The sequence below is a fragment of the Mobula birostris genome, chromosome 19, assembly GCF_030028105.1.
Source record: "Mobula birostris isolate sMobBir1 chromosome 19, sMobBir1.hap1, whole genome shotgun sequence".
Lineage (NCBI taxonomy): Eukaryota > Metazoa > Chordata > Chondrichthyes > Myliobatiformes > Myliobatidae > Mobula > Mobula birostris.
Genome location: NC_092388.1, coordinates 40,785,202 through 40,811,081, shown reverse-complemented (window position 1 = coordinate 40,811,081; position 25,880 = coordinate 40,785,202). Strand labels below are relative to the sequence as shown.

Genomic DNA, 25,880 nt, shown 5'->3' with positions numbered 1-25,880 from the left:
ATATAAAGCAGTGATGCAGTTTCAAGGCCTTATCCAAAATTTGCTTTTCATCCATCCACTGCCACAAGTACCCATTCCTTTCCTCAATATCCTCTCCTTTGTCCGGTTATTTCACACAAAATTTATTATAATGCCAATTGTTATAACATAGTGTAGAATAGTTGCCCGTCATCCTCCCGGCATCTTCAATGATCACCATCCAACTTCTGGAGTGTAATAGCTGTGATACTGACCCCCCACTTTCTTAATCTCGTTGGTAGCTTCTTGAATGTGATTTGTCATCTTAATTATATACAGCAACACAGAACAGCATGGCTTTGGATTTTATTCTATCCCTTTTTCTGATAGAATAAATCCAAAGCCATGGTCCTCTGTAATGCTACTGCACGAACAGCCATCAGTTCTGCCGACAAATTGGTTAATCCTTGTTGGGTTTGATCAAAGGCATAGGCGGTTTTATTGGCTATTTTCTCCGAAGCCGATGCCATATGCTCAGTTTCCTGAACATTCGAGCAGTCTCATATCCCAGAAAGGCAATCATCCAGTATTTTTTGGCCCCTGTTATGGTGCTGTCAGACCAGAGGGTGGTAAGGTAGTGATGCCAAGTGAAACATGGGGCACTATGGGGGTAAGATCACAGCAATCCTTCCAGATTCATGGCTCTCTCCATTTCCCCTCATAGTCAGGGGACATGCCAGGCAGACAGGATAGGCACTGTAGCCACATATCCAGTAAATGCTGTTCAATGAACAGGGAAGACTGAGATTTGTCAGGTCCATACATATACTAATACTGCTCCTCAAACAGGGGCTCCGGCATTTCCAGTTGCACAGATGTGTAACCTGATCAGCGCCTTCAGCTATTATGCCAGACAGTTTCATGTCGGGATCTGGCTACAACAATTGTGCTTAAAGGGGGAAACATACCATCTGTTAAAACACTTGTAATGGCAATTGGTGTCTGTCCTGTAACTCTTCAGAGTTTTCAGTGTGGCTTTCCTCATTCCCAAACTACACTCCAAGCCCCATTTGCTGGAATTAAAGGGAAGCACCCACAGCAGAAATGGTGTACAAGATGGTGAAAGGCATTGATTGTGTGGATAGCCAGGGGCTTTTTCCCAGGGCTGAGATGGCTAATACGAGGGGGCATATTTTTAAGATGCTTGGAAGTAGTTACAAGGGGGATGTCAGAGGTAGATTTTTTACACAGAAGGTGATCGGTGTGTGGAATGCACTGCCAGCAACAGTGGTAGAAGCAGGTACAATCTTTTAAGAGACTCGTAGATAGGTACATGGAGCTTAGAAAAATAGAGGGCTATGCAGTAGGGTAATTCTAGGCAGTTTCTAGAGTAGGTAACATGGTCAGCACAACATTGTTGGCGTAAGGGCCTGTAAGAAACTCATTCGTAAGGTCAGTGATGTTGTGGGGATGGAACTGGACTCTGTGACGGTGGTGTCTGAAAAGAGGATGCTGTCCAAGTTGCATGCCATCTTGGACAATGTCTCCCATCCACTACATAATGTACTGGGTGGGTACAGGAGTACATTCAGCCAGAGACTCATTCCACCAAGATGCAGCACAGAGCGTCATAGGAAGTCATTCCTGCCTGTGGCTATCAAACTTTACAACTCCTCCCTTGAAGGGTCAGACACCCTGAGCCAATAGGCTGGTCCTGGACTTATTTCCTGGCATAATTCACATATTGCTATTTAACTATTTATGGTTTTAGTACTATTTAATTATTTATGGTGCAACTGTAATGAAAACCAATTTCCCCTGGGATCAATAAAGTATGACTATGACTATATGCTGCAGATTTCTATGATTCTGTGATCATATAAAAAAATCAATAATGACCCAGATATATTTATATCCTTAACATGGAGGTAATTCTATAAAATCCATCTGTTAATGCATGAACAGTCCATCAGAGGGTGGTGTATGAGATCCTCCATCTTCACCAAATTTCCCTGGGTTTTGTAAAATACATAACGAAAATTGTTCACATCTGGATTTATAGCTTGCAATTATCCAGGGGCATACCACGTTTGATTCCAGGGAATGGGGGTATTGTGCCCTGTGGGGCAGAACAGCATTTGGGTTGATGGTCACTTTATGCAGCTCAGCTGTGAGCATCTTACCCATTCGGCTTGGCTGGAGGGTCCAAAGTTGCAATGGGGCCTTGAAGAATAAAGGTTCCACACCAGCATTGAACAACAACCCTCCTACAACTTCCTGTTAAAGGCTGCCTCTGCTCCTAATGTACTAGGAAGTGGAACAAAAAGCCTTTACCTTGTTCCATTTGCCACAGACTCCACCCAGTTGTTACCAGGACCTTTTGTTGTGGCAGTCCTTGCAGACCCTTAACCATTGGTCCAAGGTCCTTTTCCGTTTTACCTCTGGGAACTGCTAGTTAGGTGGGATTCCCTGTTCTCCTGATGTTTACCACTGAAACTCGTGAGGTAGTCACACTGCCACCGCAATACCAGAATCACCCACATATATTTCAGAAGTGTATAGAACAGTTTCCTTACTGATGCAGGGGTCCAGTTTCTGATCCATAAAATGGTGATTTCTACCCAAGCCATAATAAGCTGTACAGTGCCACTTACCAAGTTACAGGTCTAAACAGAATCAAGTTTCACAAGTGCAGAGTGATCAAAAGTTAGAAAAATCCTTTGTTCTTACCCATTAACACAGTCTGGTTTCTTTCATTCAAACAACATATTCATCAGCACATCTCAACACAGATGTTTTAATGGTCACTTCTTTTTATCTCATTCCTTAATCTCACAATGCCTATGACACACAACATTCCTTGGGTTTACACAGTACATTAATGTTTACAGATAACCAATACACCGGGATTTCAAAAAAATTCAGCTATGAATCCCACTTGACATTCTCCCTAACAGACCCACAGATCTCACGTGCTACAAGTTTAGAAAGAGTTAAATTATCACCTGACCTGACCGATAGTCAATCACTCATTGCTTTACAAATCTCATATACTACACCTAGTCAGCTTTGGTTTAATCTTCAGCCATTTCTGTAAAGGTAGTAATTTTAAACTTGAACTCCAGCGTTATAGATGCTTTAATCTGTTTCCTGTGTTAATAAGTATTAATGGATCTTTCAACACGGTCAGCTCTGGAGGCCAAGTCATTTGGTATATTTAAAGCGTTGGTTGATAGGCTCTTGGTTAGTAAGTGGGCAACATTTGCTGGGAAAAGGCAGGACACTAATATATGTCTGAGACTTTTGCACAGTACTGTACTTATTCATGATTAGTGAATGGTACTAATTATCACTTAACAAAATGTCTCCAGTATTTTTGTCTTGTGAGCTTGTGGCTACAGGCAATTTGTTGAGTGATCAAGAATTTGACATGTATCACAAGTGACAAGCTGTGACATTGGCTACACTTGAGAATTGACTTGATTTACATTATTGTTAGGTGGTCACTATTAATTGGAGCCTTTGTCCAGTAATAGTCAAGAATTTCTTTACACGTGATTAGAAAAGCAAACTTGGTTGGCCTTCATCAATCATGGGATTGAGTTTAGGAGTCGAGAGGTAATGTTGCAGCTATATAGGACCTTGGTCAGAGTCCACCTGGAGTACTGTGCTCAGTTTTGGTCGCCTCGCTATAGGAAGGATGTGGAAACTATAGAAAGGATGCAGAGGAGACTTACAAGGATGTTGCCTGGATTGGGGAGCATGCCTTATGAGAATAGGTTGAGAGAACTCAGCCTTTTTTCCTTGAGGACGGAGGATGAGAGGTGACCTGATAGAGGTGTATAGGATGATGAGAGGCATTGATCATGTGGATAGTCAGAGGCTTTTTCCCAGGGCTGGAATGGCTAGCACGAGAGGGCACGGTCCTAAGGTGCTTGGAAGTAGGTACAGAGGAGATGTCAGGGGTAGGTTTTTTACGCAGAGAGTGGTGAGTGCGTGGAATAGGCTGCTGGCGACGGTGGTGGAGGCGGATATGATAGGGTCTTTTAAGAGATTCCTGTACAGGTATATGGAGCTTAGAAAAATAGAGGGCTATGGGTAACCCTAGGTAATTTCTAAGGCATGGACATGTTCTGCACAGCTTTGTGGGCTGAAGGGCTTGTATTGTGCTGTAAATTTTCTATGTTTCTAAGCATCAGGGGAATTTTACACATTTCATAGACACAAATAATGTGCTGTGTGTGGGCCTCAAGAAAGCTTTTGACTGATGGCAAATGAGTATCTATGAAACTAAAAGGAATATAATTTCCTATATATCAAATCTGCTTATTAAAATCCTTGAGCTCTAGCAAAATTGTCAAAATCACTGGATATTTCTTTCTAAATCACTGGATATTTCTTTCTTGGTGATAGATTCCAGCATCATGTCAACAATATCTTGACAAAATAGTACCCTTTCTTTTGTTGCCTTCCTTTGAAAAACAGAATTATGTTTACTGTTTTCCAAATTTCTCCCAAAGTTCTTTGAATTTTGTAAAAACTTTCCTGTCTTCTGCAGGATATTGGGATCTTGTGATAATCTGTTTCTAATCCCATTCATTTTTCCAGTACCTTGTCCCTCGTATTTTTGCAAGTTTTTCCATAATGTTTGAAAGCAGTCTACCAAATGCCTTGAGGATACAATGAATTCTGGTTAATTGGGACACATCAGTTTCATGGAAGTAGTTTAAAAAGCTATTATAAAAAAAGACAAACTATTTTAACTGAGGAATAAATTATGTATTTAAATGAAATACAGAACAAGTTAGAACACTACCAATGCAACTGCAATACTATAAACTGTCTATTAGTTCCTAATAGTTATCGACAGGAATTCATCCGGTATCCACTGCCTTGGATGGGGTGTCCAGAGTGGCCTAGCACCTCTGGTGAATGGGCTTGTGTCCATTCTGAGGCAGCTCACTCACCTTCGGTACCCACTGGACACTCGGCTCTCACCTGTAGCTCCAAGTAACAGTTTACATTTGATACCGGCCAGATCCCAGTACACCGCTTCAACAGGCGGTCTAAACCAGGTAAGAGTAGCCAGGAGGCCTCATACCCCGGTGAAAAAGGGATATGCCTGTCCTAGCATATGACGTCAGCTCCAGGGAACCGGGCAATGAGATCAACAGTGCGATGTGGTTCAGCAATGCTTCAGGGAGAGCAGAGGGCATGATAAGGCAAAGAAATCAACCAAAGAAGACCCCAGTTTTTAATGACTACTTGTACTACTAGACCTGGACTAATGAAGTCGAGAGAGTGGAACTGACCCAGTGCAATGGCTTTTCCACTTTAAAAATTTTCCCCACAGGTTTCACTGTCATCGTTGGATACAACAGAGAACCAATGTGCTGTCGTGTTCTTTTGATTGACTGTAAATGAACAAAATATGCGCAAACACCTGGTGTAGATAATGGACTGCCTTTATACAATACAATGCAATACATACAGTACTCCAAATATGCATTTTCATTGTAACATTCAAGGTGATTGACGATACCTTCAAATTCTTCATAGTTCCTAACTTGCTGAAGTAGTGGAATGGTTTTATTTCACTACTGGCCATTTTTGACATCGCCAAGTCTGAATGTTTTAGACAAAATGGCAAAACCTTGGATCAGGGGCAATTTACTTGAATAGTACAGAAAATGAGAAATAACATTGTAACAGATCTGAGAAGCTGGTGTTATTCTTTTCACAAAGAAGGATAATAGCTAATTGAACTTTTCAAAGATCATGAATTATAATAGAGATGTTTCAGTCATGGTGAAAGGCCATGAGACTTAGGAGCAGAATCAGGCCATTCAGCCCATCGAGTCTGCTCTGCAATTCTATCATGTCTGATCCCAGATTCCACTCAATCCCATACACATGCCTTCTCACCATCCTGACTAATCAAGAAACTATCAATTTTTGCCTTAAATATACTCATGAGCTTGGCCTCCACCACAGCTTGTGGCAGAGCATTCCACAGATTCACTACTCTATAGCTAAAAAAATTCTTCCTTACTGCTGTTCTGAAAGGTTGCCCCTCAGTTTTGAGGCTGTGCCCTCTAGTTCTGGATATCCCCACCAGAGGAAACATCCTCTCCGCAACCACCTTATCTAATCCTTTAGTTCCTTCAATATTCAGTAGGTTCAATGAGATTCCACCCCCCCCCCCCCGTGCCCACCGGCCGCATTCTTTTAAATCCAGTGAGTACAGGTCCAAAGCTACCAAATGCTCCTCATATGTTAACCCTTTCATTCTTGGAATCATCCTCGTGAATCTCCTTTAGACTCTTCCTAACGACAGCACATCTTTTCTGAGATATGGGGCCCAAAACTGTTGACAATATTCTAAGTGCTGCTTGATTGGTGTCTTATAAAGCCTCAACATTATCCCCTTGCTTTTATATTCTATTCCCTTTGAAATAAATGCCAACATTGCATTTGCCTTCTTTACCACAGACTCAACCTGTAAATTAGCCTTCTGGGAGTCTTGCATGAGGACTCCTAAGTTCCTCTGCGCCACTGATGTTTGAATTTTTTTCCCCATTTAGTTAATAGTCTGCACTATTGTACCTTTTACCAAAATGTATTATCATACATTTCCCAACACTGTATTCCAACTGCTAATTTTTTGCCCATTCTTCCAATTTGTCTAAATCCTGTTGCAATCGCTTTGCTTCCTCAGCACTACCTACCCCTCCATCTATCTTCGTATCATGTGCAAACTTTGCCACAGAGCTATCAATTCCATTATCTAAATCATTGATAAACAATGAGAAAAGTAGCAGTTCCAATCCTGACCCCTGAGGAACACCACTAGTCACTGGCAGCAAACCAGAAAATGCCCCTTTTATTCCCTCTCACTGCCTCCTGTCTGTCAGCCATTCCTCTATCCACGTCAGTATCTTTTCTGTAACACCATAGGATTTTATCTCATTAAGCAGCCTCATGTATGGCACCTTGTCAAATTCCTTTTGAAAATCCAAGTAAATGACATCCACTTCCTCTCCTTTCTCCACCCTGCTGGTTATTTCCTCAAAGAACTCTTAACAAATTTGTCAAACAAGATTTCCCTTTACAGAAACTATGTTGATTTTGACCTATTTTATCATTTGTTTCCAAGTACTCTGAAACCTCATCCTTAAAAAAATCCAAAAAACACAGGATAAGATGTTAATATCCCTCATGCCAATGGATCATGAGCATTTGCTCGAGACTGCCTAGATGTTGAGAGTGTTACAGGATCAACACGCGGAGGTTTTCAAGTGGGCACCCTCCTTCCTTGATGTTTCATTGATTAGCCCATGGCGTCTCTGTAGGACTCAACGGTGACTTCTGGTGCCCCAGAGTCACTCCCCCGTTGTGTCTTCCCACTTTCTCAATGCTATCTTGGAGCCCAGGAGAGGTCATTTCACTTGATCCAAAGCCAGTGACTACTTCTGATGGTTTGCCATACAGTCTGAGCATGGATCCCCAGCTCCTTCGGCAATTTGATAGTGGATATGGCTATAAGTCCCTGACACCCACTTCCACAGGACAAACTTCGGTTTCCAACCTTGTCACTGAGCTTCAGCTGCTAGACCTGCATAGCTTAGCCTCTTGCGCTCATATGCTTCAGCCAGTGAATCCTCCCATGCGACTGTGAATTCCACGATGTAGACGATCTGTAATGAATTGGACCAGCAAAACAAGTTTGGCTTGAGGTTGGTGGTAGCAATTTCGGGTGGAAAGGTGAGTTGTTTATTGATGTCCACCAGCATTTTCAAGTCACAGACCATGTTCATCTGTCCTGTTTCTAGCTTAGGAGAGAGATTAGTGATCCTTTCTCTCCCTCCCGGACGAATGTTGCTGGTATCGGAGCTTTAGTCGTTCTAGGGGGCAAGGAGTTGGTTGCTCTCTTCTTGGTCTTGATTACCGCTGCCACACTCTTCAGGACCTATTTGTGATGCCATGTGTATCTGCCTTGTATAAGGCTGGTTTTGCAGCTTGCCAGGATATGTTTGAGGGTTGCCAGAATCGGGCACAGGGAACAAGTTGGGTCCTCAGCAAACCACTGGTGGAGGCTATTTTTGTGAGGGCAGCACATCATATGTAGCTCTGATGAGAAAGCCAAGTCTGTTTGTTTCCATCTCCCATACGTCCTTCCAGTTGATTTTCCTCCTCTCAATGTTTTCCCACCACATCCATTGCTCCTGCTTAGCCAGGGTAACTGTCTTTGCAGTTCTGTCTGACTATTCTTGTCACCAAACTTCTTTGGCAGTCATTTTCCTTTGCTCTGGAATTGTGGCCTTGTGCCAGGTGGGTCCACTAGCTGCCAGACCAAAGCCTCCCCTGCCCTTTTGGACTTGCACAGAAAAGGCAACAAAGGAAGATACCCCCTAGAGCCTGCGAGAGCAGGGGTGCAAGATGGCTCAATGACAGCTACAGACCTAAGAACAGAATCTTATCATGAATAAAGAGAGCATTGCACAAGAGACCACCAAAACACCAGCAGCAGTAGTGGGACACAAGTGTCAGTTGTGCATCTGTGAGTGGGAGAGAGTAACATCAGAAAAGGGGAGGAAGGATCCATCAAGGGAGAAAAGGGTGCTTGAGGGAGCAGGGACAGGGGTCTCGCATTGACCAGTACTGCTTGCGAAGTCAATCAACTAAATTAAATGAAGCACAGCGACCAGACACAAACCAAAGTTTGCAGAGCATCAGCACCACTGTCACTGAGGAGATTAGCACAGAAAACCTAGCTGAGGGCCCCACCCAACCACCAATACCTCCTAAGGAGAGAAAGATCAAAGGGCACAAACCACTCATCGCTCATGACGTGGCCCAAAACTGCTGATAAGAAAGACTGGGAAATCATCACCAATGACTTGATGAAAATTTTGGAGCAATCAAAAGGAACACCAGAAAAGAAGTTGGATACAATAGGAGACATCATCTACTGCTATAGGCAAGAATGGTTTGAAGTCAGTGCAAGGAAGAATGGAAAAATGCCATCACCACCAATAAAGTCCAGGAGATTGAGCAACAGGTTTGAGAAAGGACGCAGCTGACGAAACAGTGGAAGAAAGCCCCAGATAGTGAGAGAGAAGCCTCAACCAAGCAGACAGCAAGAGCTGGCTGACAACGTTGTGAAGAGGAAGCTGCGCAGAAAGAAAGAACAAACAAGAATACAGTTCTGCAAAGACCCTTCTAAGTGCATTAAAGGTCTTTTCACACTGGGGAAAAAAGTGGAACTTTGAAAACATCAAAGCAGGAACTGGAAGAGCATTTGGAAATGATTCACGCCGACTTGAAATGGCAGGAACATGTAATCATTCCATCCAACATCCCACCAACTTAAACCCCCCCCCCCCCACACCTAACACCTGGATTTTGACCCTCTAAAATGGAGAGAAGTAGAGAAGTAAGTTTGACTGACAAGAGCGGTATCTGCTCCTCGTCTGAAAAGAGTACCATATAGGCTTTTTAAGAACGGTCCAGCGATCTTGTGGTTTCTCTGAAGGCTCATGAGGGTAGTGTGGCAGAGGCGAGGGGCTGGTGACACTTTCCCAACCACCGAGGTTAGGCTAATTGGCCTGTAATTTCCTTTCATTTGCCTTCCTCCCTAAAGGGTGGAGTGACGTTAGCAATTTTGCTGTCCATAAAACCATAAGACATAGGAGCAGAATTGGGCCATTTTGCCCATTGAGTCTGCTCTGACATTTCATCACAGCTGATCAATTTTTCCTCTCAGCCCCAATCTCCTGCCTCTCCCCCCCCCCCCCCATATCCCATCAACGCTCTCCAGAGTGAATAAATCTGAAAACGCCTAATGGCCAGTGTAATGTGTACGGGGTAACCGGCTCTTTTAAAAAACACTGTCATGACGTGCTGGAACAGATGGTGGCGGCAGCGCAGCATATGTTTTCATTGAACGCAACCTCCAACACCACAACAACAATGGCGGATGGCTTCATGCATGTGTTGTTTACTTTATTGTTTACGTTAATTTCAACCTCCCACACAACCTAACAACTTCAGAACAGACGGCAACGAGACTGAAGCCAGAAGAGTTAGAAATGTACTCACCAAATACTTTGACCCATAACTTACTGAATACTGAATAAATAAGTTTGCTCACATTGCCCTGTTTTCTGTCCTTGCTTGTATGGAGGTGGTTTACCTATTTATGCAAGTACTTCTCTGACAATAGATGTGTAACAGCATAATGTAACATTGTATGGAAATACAAGATAACACTGATGCAGACATGTTTTATACATTTAATAAGGTGCTTTACTAATGTATTGCTTGTGCAACCATTCAATAGATGCAATTGTCACTACTTCCAAAATGTCATTTTTAAGTAGTAGCTTATGTTTGGCATAGACGTGAAAATGTTAAGGCCGAAAAAGGACAATTGTAAGTTTCACTTTTACTCAGGTAAAAATAAAATCACTTTTGCCCAGCAACTCGTTTTATTGCACATGTTAAATACAGCAAAATAGTACCGAAAGACATGGCAAAAGTAAAGGCAAACAATGAGGTAACAGCAAATTTCACTTTTGCTCAGTAACAAGCCTTATTGCATTTAGTTATAGCTGTCGTCCCTTTCATCGGTGAGGAGACTATGGCTGTAGGAAATGTTTCCAGGGTGACCCCTCTGTGGGAGTGGGGAAGATGGGCTACCGGGGGGTCTGTGTGTTCGTATGTGTAGCTATTGTACTGGCTGTGAGGCTGGTATTGTGGCGGTGAAAAGTACTTGGGGGGAGCCATCATACTCCTCATGTTTGCAAATCTCTATGCAACAGAGTTAGTCAGTTTTTCAGTGTTCATTGTCAGCTGGGTCATACTGTTCGTGAACTCCCTGTCAGTTGCCTCCATACGCTCCAGTATTTTTTAGTTTTAAGTCCTCTTGCGTGAGAGCCAACAGCTGTCCATCATTTGGCAATTTCCTTTTTGAGTTTTTCTAGTCTGTAACTGGACAAATGTGCATTAGGGTTACTTGGTCCAAACTGTCGGAGTCGGGCGTACTCGTCAAAGTGGGTGAATTCTGTAGATGTGTCCTGCGCATGCCCAGTAGGAAGAGATTCGCCCAAATACCTGTTTTAATGTGGACGGAGGTATTTTCAAAAACACCTAGTGTGGACACCTATTGTTTTTACGCAAAACTGGCGTTTTCAAAATTATCCAGTCTAGTGTGGACATAGCCTGAGACACTCCCAGCACAGGAAACATCCTCTCCACATCTACTCTATCGAGGCCTTTCACTATTCAATAGGTTTCAATTATGTCAGTCCTCATTCTTCTAAATTCCAGTGAATTCATGCCCAGAGGCAACAAACACTCTCCATAGGACAATCCTGGAATCATTTTCGTGAACCTCTTTTGAAACCTCTCCAGTTTTACCACATCCTTTCTAAGATAAGGGGCCCAAAACTGCTCACACTGCTTCAAGTGAGGCTTCAGCAGTGCTTTATAAAGTCTCAACATTACATCCTTAGTTTTAGATTCTAGTCCTCAATTGTATTTGCCTTCCTCTCCATAGACTCAACCTGCAAATTAGCCTTTAGGGAATCCTGCACAAGGACTCCAAAATCTCTTTGCACCTCGGATGTTTGTATTTTCTCTCCATTTAGAAAATAGTCAATCATTTCATTTCTTCTACCAAACTGATGACCATACACTTCCCAACATTGCATTCCAACTGCCCTTCCTTTGCCCATTCTCCGAATCCGTCCAAGTCTTTCTGTAGCCTCTCTATTTCTTCAAAACTACCTGCCCTTCCATCTGTCTTCACATCATCTGCAAACTTTGGAACAAAGCCAGTAATCCCATCACCTAAATCATTGACTTATAGTGTAAAAAGAATCGGTCGCAACACAGACACCTTTGGAACACCACTATTCACCAGCAGCCAACCAGAAAGGGCTCCTTTTATTCCCACTCTTTCCCACCTGCCAATCAGCCACTGCTTTATCCATGATAGTATATTTCCTGTACAGGTTTCCCCTGCCATACGAAGGTAGAGCATTCCTATGAAATGGTTCGTAAGCCGAAATGTCGTAAAGCGAAGAAGCAATTACCATTTATTTATATGGGAAAATTTTGTGAGTGTTCGCAGACCCAAAAATAACCTACCAAATCATGCCAAATAACACATAAAACCTAAAATAACAGTAACATAGTAAAAAGAAGGAATGATATGATAAATACACAGGCTATATAAAGTAGAAATACTTCTCTCCAACGATTGCCTGCACAGATCTCCATAGTGAAAATCTCTCGGCAGAAAATCTCACGCAAGCGCTGTTGGCATAAACACGCTCTCCAGTAACCTTTAAACCCTGAAGCTGCCAAATCTACCTTATAACACGTAAAAATACACAGCCTATATAAAGTAGAAATAATGTATGTACAGTGTAGTATCGCTTACCGGAATTGGGAAAACAGCGCTGAGCACACTGATGATGGTGTGATAGACTGAGTCATCGCAGGCTGGGTGGTGCAGTGGCCCCCACCTTCCGGGCTGCCGACCCGATACATTGCCGCGAAGAACGCAGCGGTAGCCGGGAGGCACCCAGCACGTCTTTAAGAAAAAAGCCAAAATAACCATGCTAATTAATTAGGTGCTGTCTGGCACGTAAATGTCGGCTCAGATCAGAGGCGATTGCCAATTGCATCACCTCTGATCTGGGCCGACAATTACATGCTAGGTGGCACCTAATTAATTAGCATGTTTATTTCGGCTTTTTTCTTAAATATGTGCTGTGTGCCTCCCGGCTACCGCTGCGTTCTTCGCGAATCAGTACTGTATCTGTCCGGGATCCAGGTATTGGGGTGGTGGGACACGGGGGTGTCATCTCATCGTCGATCAGGGCAGGCAGCTCATCTTCTCCTATGACTGCCTGCCTCGATTTCGAAGGTTGAGGTTTGTTGTCTGCTGTGGCTGATGTGGAAGGCTTGCTTGACCGCTGAGCCTCGCGCATTTTTCTATCATACAGTTGTTTGTGAGCACTCAAACCATCCTGCAAATATCCCCTAAACCTACATACCCTTTCAAAATTAAAGTCGTACTTTATCATTGCAGCGAAAATCTCACGCAGTTGCTTCACTTTTTGCATTCGGTTTCGATTGTTATCCTTTCCTCTTCCAATTGCATCAGCTCTTCATCTATCAGATCTTGGTCATGGGATGCCAAATCCTCTTCAACATCATCTTCGTCAACTTCCACAAGCCAAACTCACTTTGTTCTTACTTCATTCACCATGAACGAAACGCTTAATTATGTCTGGTTTTACGCTAAGTGTAACACCCTTGCTCTTTCAGGCTTTTCTGACACCTTAGAACTCGTCTTACTAACGGCTGCTCAATGCAACGTGTTAAAGCAATGCCATTCTGAATCCAGGGGAGAGCGGCTGCTCAGGGCATGCGCTGCCTTCTATTGCGTGCTGATTTTTTATCACACGCTGCCTTTCTTTGTAACAGTGAAAACACCTTCTGAAAGCGAAAACGGTACTAATGTAGGTCTTTCGTAACAATGAGGTTTCGTAAAGCAAACGTTCGAAAAGCGGGGGACACCTGTAATACCATGAGTTCGTAGCTTGATAAGCAGCCTCATGTGTGATTCCTTGTCATAGGCCTTCTGAAATCCAAATACACACATCAACCGAATCTCCTTTGTCTATCCTGCTTGTTGTTTCTTCCAAGAATTCCAACAGATTTGTAAGGCAAGATTTTCCCTTGAGAAAACTATGCTGACTACAGTCTATTTTATCATGTGCCATCAAGTGTCCAGAAACGACACCCTTAAGAATCAACCCCACCATCTTCCCAACCACTTCTTCCGGACCATGCCAGAATCAAGTAATTCTTAAAAGATCATGGCCAATACATCCGTTATTTCTTCTGCAACCTCTCTTAGGACTCTAGAATGTAGTCCATCTGGTCCAATTGACTTATCCACCTAAAGACCTTTCAGTTCAGCACATTTTCCTTTGTAATAGCAATGGCACTCGTTCCTGTTCCCTAATACCCGCAGACTTGTGGCACACTGCTAGGGTCTTCCACAGTGCAAAATACTCATTAAGTTCATCTGCCATTTCTTAGTCCCCCATTACTACCTCACCAGCATCATTTTCCAGTGGTCCAATATCAGCTCTCACCTCCCTTTTACTCTTGTATAAGTGAAAAAACTTTTCAGATCCTGCTTTATATTAAAGACCATAAGATATAGGAGCAGAAGTAGGGCATTTGGCCCATTGAGTCTGCTCTGTCATTCAATCATGGGCTGATCCAATTATTCCAGTCATCTCCACTTCCCTGTTTTCACTCCGTACCCTTTGATTTCCTGGCTAATCAAGAACCTATCTATCTCTGCCTTAAATACACCCAATGACTTGGCCTCCACAGCCACTTGTGGCAACAAATTCCACAGATTTACCACCCTCTGACTAAAGTAATTTCTCTGCATTTCAGTTCTAAAAGGACATCCTTCAATCCTGAAGTCATGCCCTCTTGTCCTAGGATCCCCTACCATGGGAAATAACTTTGCCATATCTAATCTGTTCAGGACTTTTAACATTTGGAATGTTTATCTGAGATCCCGCCTCATTCTTCTGAACTCCAGGGAATAGAGCCCAAGAGCTGCCAGACGTTTCTCATATGGTAACCCTTTCATTCCTGGAATCATTCTCGTGAATCTTCTCTGAAGTCTCTCCAATGTCAGTATATCCTTTCTAAAATAAGGAGCCCAAAACTGCACACAATACTCCAAGTGTGGTCTCACGAGTGCCTTATAGAGCCTCAACATCACATGCTCTTATATTCTATGCCTTTAGAAAAGAATGCCAGCATTGCATTCGCCTTCTTCACCACCAACTCAACCTGGAGGTTAACCTTTAGGGCATCTTGCACAAGGACTCCCAAGTCCCTTTACATCTCTGCATTTTGAATTCTCTCCCCATCTAAATAATAGTCTGCCCATTTATTTCTTCTACCAAAGTGCATGACCATACACTTTCCAACATTGTATTTCATTTGCCACTTCTTTGCCCATTCCCCTAAACTATCTAAGTCTCTCTGCAGGCTCTCTGTTTCCTAAACACTACCCGCTCCTCCACCTATCTTTGTATCATCGGCAAATTTAGCCACAAATCCATTAATACCATTGTCCAAATCATTGACATACATCGTAAAAAGCAGCGGTCCCAAGACCAACCCCTGTGGAACTCCAGTGGTAACCAGCAGCCAGCCAGAATAGGATCCCTTTGTTTCCCACTCTTTGTTTTCTGCCGATCAGCCAATGCTCCACCCATGCTGGTAACTTCCCTGTAATTTCATGGGCTCTTATCTTGCTAAGCAGCCTCATGTGCAGCACCTTGTCAAAAGCCTTCTGCAAATCCAGGTACACCACGTCTGCTGCATCTCCTTTGTCTACCCTGCTTGTAATTTCCTCAAAGAATTGTAGTAGGTCTGTCAGGCAGGATTTTCCTTTTTGGAAGCCATGCTGGCTTTGGCCTATCTTGTCAGGTGCCTCCAGGTACTTCGTAATCTCATCCCTAACAATGGATTCCATCAACTTCCCAACCACTGATGTCAGGTGAACAGGTCGATAGTTTCCTTTCTGTTGCCTCCCACCCTTCTTAAATAGTGGAGCAACATTTGCAATTTTCTAGTCATCCAATACAATGCCAGAATCTATCAATCCTTGAAAGATTATCTTTAATGCCTCCACAATCTCTCCAGCTACTTCTTTCAGAACCCGAGGGTGCATTCCATCAGATCCAGAAGATTTAACTACGCTTAAGCTTCCTGAGCATCATCTCAGTCGTAATTTTCACTGCACAAACTTCACTTCCCTGACACTCTGGAATGTACGGTATACTGCAGATGTCTTCCACTGTGAAGACTGATGCAAAATACGCATTCATCCCTCTGCCACCTCTGCATCTGTCATTACAATATTTCCAGCATCATTTTCTATTGGTCCTACATCTACCCTCGACCCTACAGACATGCGCTTTATTCCTCTTTAAAAAAAAATGGAAAGAAAGAAAATGAAGTCCTCTCACCCACTAACCTCACCAAAGCCCAAATGAACCAAAGCCCTACCACCTTGCCTCAGATCACTCTGTTCATGACTGCTTCGCAAGGCAGTATCTCCCTTTTATGCCTGAACCTTCCCTGCTATCTAACTCATGATTGGTGCTCCGGTTATAGCCGCTGTTAGGCCATGTACAATGGACAAATGCTCTCAAAGCTCCCTTTTTAAATAACCGTCGCCGACCTGTGAGAAATCCCTCTTGATAAAGCTCTGTTAACACCGCTGATAGGCCACGTACGATGATGTTGAGAGATGATGTGTTAAGCAGGAACCTATATTTTGATTGGTTTTGGGAATCAAGGTCTGTGTCCTCTGACAAATGGCATCCACCAAGGACTTTGTTGAATATTAACCTTCGATATGTGCACGTTTTTTTATCATGAGATCTGAATTATTGATTTTTGGTGCAGTCAATGTCGAGCCTTTTTATAAAATAGCATACTCTCGCTCACCTTGGCATCAAAATAATTGAAGATCTGAACAAATATATTATGTGTCATAAATGAGATACCATCACAAGGAAATGTAGAAATTAAGAAATGTTTTATTTGTGTCCTGGCAATATAAAATGGTGACATTACAAAATGCTTTAAAATATAAGTAGTTCGAATAGGACAGTATGAATCCTGGACTCTTCTGTAGACTGGTCAAGAATTAATTATTGTCGTTATTCAGAAACTGAAAAGAACATAGTCTTAAGGATTGATAGCTGGAAGAATATTAAGGTGGGAGATGGTTTCCAGGTTATGGTAGCAAATGTGATTTTTATAAATGACTTGGATGAGCAAGTGGAAGGATGGGTTAGTAAGTTTGCCGATGATGCAGAGGTTGGTGGTGTTGTAGATGGTGCAGAACGTTGTCATATGTTACAAGATGTAGATAGGATGCAGAGTTTGACAGAAGTGGCAGCTGAAGATCAATTTGGAAAAGTGTGAAGGACAAGGGTTTGCAAATCAGTGAGACTGGAATTCAAGGCCTAGTATTCAGAATGCTGTCATAGACAAGTCCAGAGTTTGAGGCCCAGTGTTCAGTGACCAGTGAGTCCTGTGTTTGATACAGAGGGTCAAATCAGAAGACTGGAAGTGAAGGCCCATTGACTGGAGCCCCAAGTCTGCAAATCTCTAAAGTCACTGGGGTAGTCAAAGGCCCAGTGTCTGCAGGTTGGAGTTCAAATTCAAGTCCGCTGGAAGCTGAAGAAGAGGGCTTTTCATAGTGTTAGAGGACAGTGTATGTGTGTGAGTGGAAGGGAGAATGGGGCTTCTTTTGTTGCTCATTATGTTCTTTGTTGTTCTTCCGAACATTGTGGGTATGGTAAGTTGGCGTTGGAAAGTTTGGCGACATTTGTGGACTCCCCCAGCACAACCTTGAGTGTGTTGGTTGTTAACAGAAATGATACGTTTCACTGTATATTTCAATATACTTGTGATAAATAAACTTGAATCTTGAATCTTTAGAAGACTGAACTTGAAGCTGGAGTATAAAGTTGATGTCGGGATTCTTACAAGTGTGGAGGAACAGAGGAATCTATGGGCCAACCAGTTCCCATCCACCACCACCATCTTCCATCTGGCAATACTGGTTCTCGCCTCAGTAATTTTTACTTTGGCTCCTCCCAATTTCTCCAGACTCTAGGGGTAGCCATGGGCCCCAGCTATGCTTGCCTTTTTGTTGGCTACTTAGAACAGTCCATGTTCCAAACCTTCCTTGGTATTACTCCCCAATTCTTCTTCCATTACATTGACGACTATATTAGTGCTGCTTCATGCACCCGTGCTGAGCTCGTCAATTTCATCAACTTTGCCTCCAGCTTCCACCCTGCTTTTAAATTCACTTGGTCCATTTCTGACACCTCTCTCCCCTTTCTTGATCTCTCTGTCTACATCTCTGGAGACAAACCGTTGACTGACATATTTTATAAACTGATTCCCACAGTTATCCCTACTACATCTTTCCACCCTGTCTCCTGTAAAAATGCTATTCCCTTTTTTCAGTTCCTTCAACTCTGCCACATCTATTCTCAGGATGAAGCTTTCCGTTCCGGTATGTCAGAGATATCTTCCTCCTTCAAAGAACAGGGTTTCCCTTCCTCTACCATTGATGCTACCCTCACCCACATCTCCACCATTTCTCAGACATCTGTGTTCAGCCCATCTTCCCACCACCTTAGCAGTGACAGCAATCCTCTTGTTCTTACCTACCACCCATGGGCCTCCACATTCAACACATCATTCTCCAAAACTTCTACCATCTCCAAACACATCTTTACCTCACCCCCACCCTCAGCTTTCTGCAGGGATCACTCCCTCTGTGATTCCTTTCTTTTCAAATCTTTTTATTATTATATTATTCAAAAAAAAATAACACGAGTACATTGAAGTAACAACACTTACAATGTCTCAAGGAAAATAAAACATTTATCTTAAAGATTGAAAAATTTTCGGATAATAAAAAAACCCTACTAAGCAGAAAAAGTGAGAAAAAAGACCCATTAGGTGTACAACCCCGGAGCCATGCGTCATACAAACAGTTTCTAAAAATAAACATCAAACCGCCAGGAAGAAAGAAAAATATACCAAAAAATTTACAATTAGATCATGGAGAAAATCTATCAATTAGCTCAAATGATAATAACGAGCAGATGAGCTCCATCTTTTCTCAAAATCAAATAAAGGTTCAAAGGTTCGACTTCTAATTTTCTCCAAACTGAGACATAGCATCACTTGAGAGAACCATTGCGACAAAGTGGGAGCTGATGTATCCTTCCACTTCAACAACATGGCCCTCCATTTGTAACAAATGCAATAACATGTTGGTCAGACACAGAAATACCATGGATATTTTGAGGAATTATTCCAAAAAGCACAGTTAATTTGTTAGGTTGTAGATTAATTTTAAGTGCTTTAGAAATTGTCGAAAAAACTGACTTCCAGAACTGTTCCAGTATAGAACAAGACCAAAACATATGTGTCAGTATAGCTATCTCAGTTTTACATCTATCACAATAACTATCAACATTAGGAAATATTTTAGAGAGTCTCTCCTTTGTCAAATGGTAACAATGTACAATTTAAAATTGAATCAGTGAATGACTAGCACAGATCGAAGAAGAGTTAACCAGCTTCAGAATCCGCATCCAATCCTCTTTCATAAAAGTCAAATTGAGTTCCTTTTCCCAATCCTATTTAATCTTAAATAAGGGACACTTATCCCATTGTAATAATAAATTATAAATTCTTCCAATAGAACCCTTCGTCAAAGGGTTCATACTCATAATAGTATCTAACAGGTCAGTTTTTGTAAGAAATGTCTAACTTGAAGGTATTGTAAAATGTGTGAGTATGAAAGAGAATATTTATCAACTGATTGTTCAAAAGACATTAATCTATCTTCTTTAAATAAATCCAAAAAAGAATTAATACCTTTATTTTTCCAAAGTAAACAAATTGGATCACTCAAAGAAGGCTTAAAAAAATAATTTCGATAAATTAAACTATAAAGTTTAAATTTTTTAAGATTAAAAAATTGTGGAACTGGAACCAAATTTGTAAAGAATGCTTAATCACAGGATTTAGGTTTAAATTAGCAACTTTAGCTAATTGTATAGGTTAAGTAACTCCCAATAACGAAGTTAAATAAAACTGTTTCACAGCTTTCAGTTCCCGGTCTACCCAAATTGGCCGATCGTTTTTATCAACCCAATATAACCAAAAGGACATGTATCGAACATTAACAGCCCAATAATACATTCTTAAATTAGGCAAAGCAAGACCTCCATCCTTCTTAAACTTTTGTAAATGACATTTACTAACACTTAGTCTTTTACTATTCCAAATAAAAGACAAAATAATAGAATTGATCTGATCAAAAAACTTCTTAGTCAAAAAAAACAGGGATATTCTGAAATAAATATAAAAATTTTGGTAAAATCATCATTTTAACTATATGAATATGACCAACAAGTGAAAATGTAAGTGGACTCCATCTACTAAATAAATACTTCATAGGTTCTACTAAGAGAGCAAAATTGACTTTATGAAGATCCTTATTTTTTTTTAGTAATTATAACACCTAAATATCTAAACGAATCCGTAACTCTAAAAGGAGTATTGTCATATATGGAGACAGATTCATTTAAAGGGAACAATTCACTTTTACTAAAATTTATTTTATATCCTGAAAAATCTCCAAATTCATTGAATAATTTTAACAAGGCAGGAATAGATTCATCAGGATTAGATATATAAACCAATAAATCGTCAGCATAAAGAGAGATCTTATACATGGTCTCATTCACAGAAATCCCATGAATACTTTTAGCTTCACGAAGAGCAACAGCAAGGGGTTCTAATATTAAATTAAATAACAAAGGTCTTAATGGACAACCTTGTCTTGTTCCCCGTGAAAGCTGAAAGAAGGAGACCAACAGTTATTAGTGACAATCATAGCAATAGGAGCTTTATATATCATTTTAATCCAATTATTAAAATTAACACCAAAGCCAAATTTCTCTAAAATATTAAATAAATATTTCCATTCGACTCGATCGAACGCTTTTTCAGCATCCAAAGATATGACACATTGTGGAGTTTTAAAAGAGGGCGAATATATAATGTTAAATAGTCTCCGAACATTTGAAGAAGAATAGCGACCCTTTATAAAGCCTATTTGATCTTTAAAAATAATTTTACCTAAAATATTCTCCAACCGATTGGCCATTACCTTTGACAGAATCTTAGCATCGACATTCAGTAATGAAATAGGTCTGTATGAGGCACAGTCAATAGGATCTTTATCCTTTTTAAGAATTAAAGAAATAGAAGCCTCATAAAAAGTCGAGGGTAAATCACCTTTTTCAAAAGAATCCTTAAACACTCCAACATATACGGAGAAAGCAATTTTCCAAATTTTTTATAAAATTCTACAGGATAACCATCAAGTCCAGGAGCCTTACCAGATTGCATTGAAAAAATAGCTTTATGAATTTCGGCTTCAGTAATTTGGGCATCAAGAGTTTTTTGATCCTCAACAGAAATTTAGGAAAAGCAATCTTTCGTAGAAAAGCATTCATTTCAGATAAATCTACTGGACATTGAGATGTATAAAGTTCAGTATAAAAATCTTGAAAAATCTTATTAATTTCTTCATATTCCCGAGCCAGGGTACCATCTTTCCTATGGATTTTCAAAATTTGTCTTTCGGCTCCAGCCGTTTTTAATTAAGATGGGAGCAGTTTGTTACTTTTATCTCCAAACATATAAAATTGGCTCTTTAACTTAATCAAATAGCCTTCAATGGGATGAGTTAATAATAGGTTATATTGTGATTGAAGTTTCAACCTTGGTTTGAATAAATCAATATTAGGGGAAATTGCATAAATATATCTAAATCTTTAATTTGTTTTGAAATTTTGTCTAATTCTGTTTGTTTTTTAAGTTTAGCTGAATAAGAAATGATCTGACCACGTAAAAATGCTTTCAATGTCTCCCATATAATTAATTTAGATGTACCCCCTAAATCATTAAAAAGAAAAAATTCTTTTATCTGGTTTTCAATAAAACTAACGAAGTCAGAGTTTTGCAATAATGTCTGAGACATGCGCCATGGTGGACAGGCAAGAATGACATCATTAAATTCAAAGGACAAACTCCGAGGCGCATGATCGGATATAGCAATATCGTCATATTCACAATTTTTACAGTAGGGCAATAAGCAGGGATTGATTATAATATAATATAATCAATCCTCGAATATTTTTTATAGACATGTGAAAATAAGAAATATTCTCTTATCGGGATGCAGATGCCTCCATAATTCGATCAATCCGAAATCGATCAAAAAGAAATAATAAGTGACACAGAACGATTTGGAAGTTGCTGATTGTTCAAGATCTTGTTAATCATAGGATTTAAACAACAGTTAAAATCCCTGCCCATTATCAACATATATTCGTTTAAATCAGGCAGTAAAGCAAATACCTTTTTAAAAAAAAGGATCATCTAAGTTAGGACCATACAGATTGACCAAAACAACTTTTCTGTTACAGATCACTTCTTTAACAATTAAAAATCTACCATTAGAATCTGATTCAATATCCTCTTGAATAAATATATTGGATTTAATAAAGATAGACACACCTTTAGTTTTATTCTGAGAGGTAGAGTGGAATTGCAAGTCTCTCCACCATCCAAAAAATCTATTTTGATCTCCTGCCCTGCTATGTGTCTCCTGAGCAAAAATTATATCATGTTGGAATCGATTAATAATTCTAAAAGTCTTTTTTCGTTTGATAGGATGATTCCAACCACGTACATTCCAACTTATTACATTAATCTGTTTAAATAATATTATAATTGTATTCTACTTTATACATGCGCAGAGCACAGACCAATATGGGATGATCAAAAATGGCGGCGATGAAGAATCCAACCACATAGAAAACATGCATGCTCTGGAACCACCCAATGGCAAAAAACTTCTAACTCTATCCCCCCCCCCCCCGAAAGCCCAAAGGAAAGGCAAGCAATCTATGATAGATACAAAGCCAAGGACCGCTCTGTCTGTATTTTCTTCCCTCTCCCTAGTTAGTAAAAAATTAGAGTGACCTTGTAAGAAAGACGATAAAGTCTCAACAAAGGAAAGTACTTACATTCCATTATCTATTAAACAAGAAAGAACCAAAATAATGTTATCTGTTAGAGAGAGAAAAACCAGCACCATCTTTAAGTTTAGTATTAAGTCCCTGAAAAAACTTTAATAATTATTTAACCAAAAAAAAATCAAAGCATGTATTAGGTTAAAGAACCAGATCCCTTTATCTCCTTTTCTCAGTCGAATGTCCGAATAACCATTTAAACAGTCATACTTGAACCATAAATCTTCTTTCCAAAAGAAAACCAATATTATGCAATAATGAACAGATCTTCATATCTTCTTTTATTAGTCTGTCAATGGAATATCCAAGTAACCTTCATAAATCTTTCCAAAATGCAAATAATATACAGATAACCAGACAACGTTTCAGATAGTTCATTCGGTAGCGGTGGCAGGTATAGTCTGAATGAAGTCCAGTGCGGCTTTTGGATCAAAAAATGTACGAGGAGGAGAATTAGGAGGAAAAACTTTAATTCTCGTCGGGTAACGCAGAGAAGGAAACAGCTTCTTATCATATGCCTGTTTCATTACCAAAGCAAATCTTGATCTTTGTTCCATTACCTCCCTCGGATAATCTTCATAAAAATGGAGCTCAGACTCCTTAAATCTCAAAACTCTTTGTTTTCTTGCCTGTCGCATTATTTGATCTTTAATTTTAAAGTGATGAAAGCAAACCAGAACAGATCTTGGTTTATTTGGATCCTTAAATTTCGAAGTAAACGTTCTGTGTGCTCTTTCTACAGTAGGCGGCTGTGATAAAATGGTGGGAAATAAAGTATGAAAAAGTTTACCAAAGTAAGCAGTTAAATCTCTATCTTCAGCTCCTTCCTGCAGCCCAACAATTTGTATATTCTTTCGGCGAGACCTAGTTTCCAGGTCTATAATCTTACTTTGATATCTTTCCAAACGAGTTGTAGCTTCAAACAATTTTTGCTTAGTTATCTTCAATTCCTCTTCATGTGTAATAACTTGAGTTTCCAAGTCTTTAAGTTTTCCCAGAAATGACTTCATTTCATTACTATTCTTTTCCAGTTGGTCTTTAGTTGACCCATTCTGATCTTTAACTGAATTCAGTGTCGGAAAGATATCTCCAGCCCATGGTGGCATTTCATCAGATCTTTCCTTAGGCATCTTTACTTTTCCATTACCTTTGTCTCTAGGTTCAGACAGGTTCTTCTCATTCCTTGTAGACATAGACATATTATTCCCCCTCAAGAATCAGCAAATAAAAATTTTAAATTCAAAGTTTAAACTAGGGGGAGAGAAAGAAAACTTAAGAGCAGCACAAAATTGTTACTACTCCATTTGCAGACAGGGGCGGTCTCACCCTCTGTGATTCCCTTGTCCATTCATCCCTCCCCATTATCTCCCTCCTGGCACTTATCCCTGCAAGTGACCCTAGTGCCACACCTGCCCATTAACCTCCCCCTTTTTCACCATTCAAGGCCCCAAACAGCCCTTCCAAGTGAGAGAACACTTCACCTGTGAATCTGTTGGGGTTGTCTATTGTATCTGGTGCTCAAGATGCAGTCTCCTCTACATGGGTGAGACGTCATAAATTGGGGGACCGCTTCATCGAGCACCTCCACTCCATCCATAAAGTAGAACTTCCTGGTGGCCAAACGTTTTAATTCTGATTCCTGTTCCAACATATTGGTCCATGACCACCTCTTGTGCCATGATGAGGCCACCCTCTGGGTGGAGGAACAACACTTTATATTCTGTCTGGGTAGCCTCCAAACTGATGGAATGAATATAGATTTCTTCTTCTGGTTTAAAAAAAAATCCCTCCTCCTCCCCTCTTCTTCTATTCCTCTTTCTGGCCTCTTTCCTCTTCTTACTTGCCTATCTCCTCCCCCTGGTGTTCCTCCTCCTCTTTCTCCTCTAGTCTACTCTCCTCTCTTACTTGAGATTCCTTCCTCTCCAGCCCTTTATGTTTCCCACTCACCTGGCTTCACCTATTAATTTCTAGCTAGCCTCCTTCCTCTCCCCCACCTTTATTCTTACCCCTTCCTTTCTAGTCCTGAAGAAGGGTCTCAGCTGGAAAGTTTGTTCATTTCCATGGATACTGCCTGACCACTGAGTTTCTCCATCATTTTGTGTGTGTTGCCTAGAGGCCCAAGTCCGTAAATCCTTCAAAGTTGATAGGATGGTTAAGAAGGCATATGGTGTATTGACCTTCATAAGGTCTGGGATTGAGTTCAACAGCTGCGTGCTAATGTTGCAACTCTATAAAACTCTGGTTAGACCACACTTGGAATATTGTGTACAGTTGTGGCTTCTTCATTATAGGAAGGATGTGGAAGCTTTAGAGAGGGTGCAGAGGAGATTTCCCAGGATGCTGCCTAGTTTAGATAACATATTTTATACCAAAAGATTGTGCAAGCTAGGGCTTTTGTCTTTGGAGCAACAGAGGATGAGAGCCAATTTGATAGAGGTGTATAAGATTATGAAAGGCATTGACAGAGTGGACAGCCAGCACCTTATTCCCAGGGAGCTAGAGGCTAATGCTGGAGGATATCTGTTTAAGATGAGTGGAGGAAAGTTTAGGGATGATGTCAGAGGTAGTTTTTTTTTAAACACAGAGAATAATATCTGCCTGAAACATACCGTTGTGGATGGTGTTTGAGGCTGATACAATAGGGACATTTAAGAGACTTGTAGATAGGGAGATGGATTAAAAAAATGGAGGGTTATGGGCTGTGTAGGAGGAGCAGTTAAGATAGATCATGAACACAGGAGATTAGCAGATGCAGAAAACCTTGAACAACAAAAAAAGTGCTGGAGGAACTCTGCAAGTTAGGAAACATCTATGGAGGAGAATATTCATAGTCAATGTTTTGGGCCTGCAGGGTCTCAGCCCAAAATGCCGCCTGTTTATTTCCCTCCAAAAACTGACTGTGCAGTAGGTTATATATAGGTCAGCACAACAATGTGGGCCAACATTGCAGGATAGCACGGTGGCACGGGGAACATTTACTGGTAGAGGGAAGAATGAATTCAACTAAATACCAGCAAATTCTGGAAGCAAACATCACACCGTTTGTAAAAAAGCTGAAGAAAGAATAAAAGAGGATGGCTTCTATAACAGGATGATGATCCTAAACACACCTCAGAATCCACAATGGACTACCTCAAGAGGTGCAAGCTGAAG

General features: G+C 40.8%; 1 protein-coding gene across 1 annotated transcript in view; it reads left to right on the top strand.

The window, feature by feature from the left end:
* mturn (maturin, neural progenitor differentiation regulator homolog (Xenopus)) overlaps positions 1–25,880 on the top strand; it is a 49,975-nt gene that overhangs the window by 15,003 nt on the left and 9,092 nt on the right. The gene's annotated exons all lie outside the window — the stretch shown is intronic.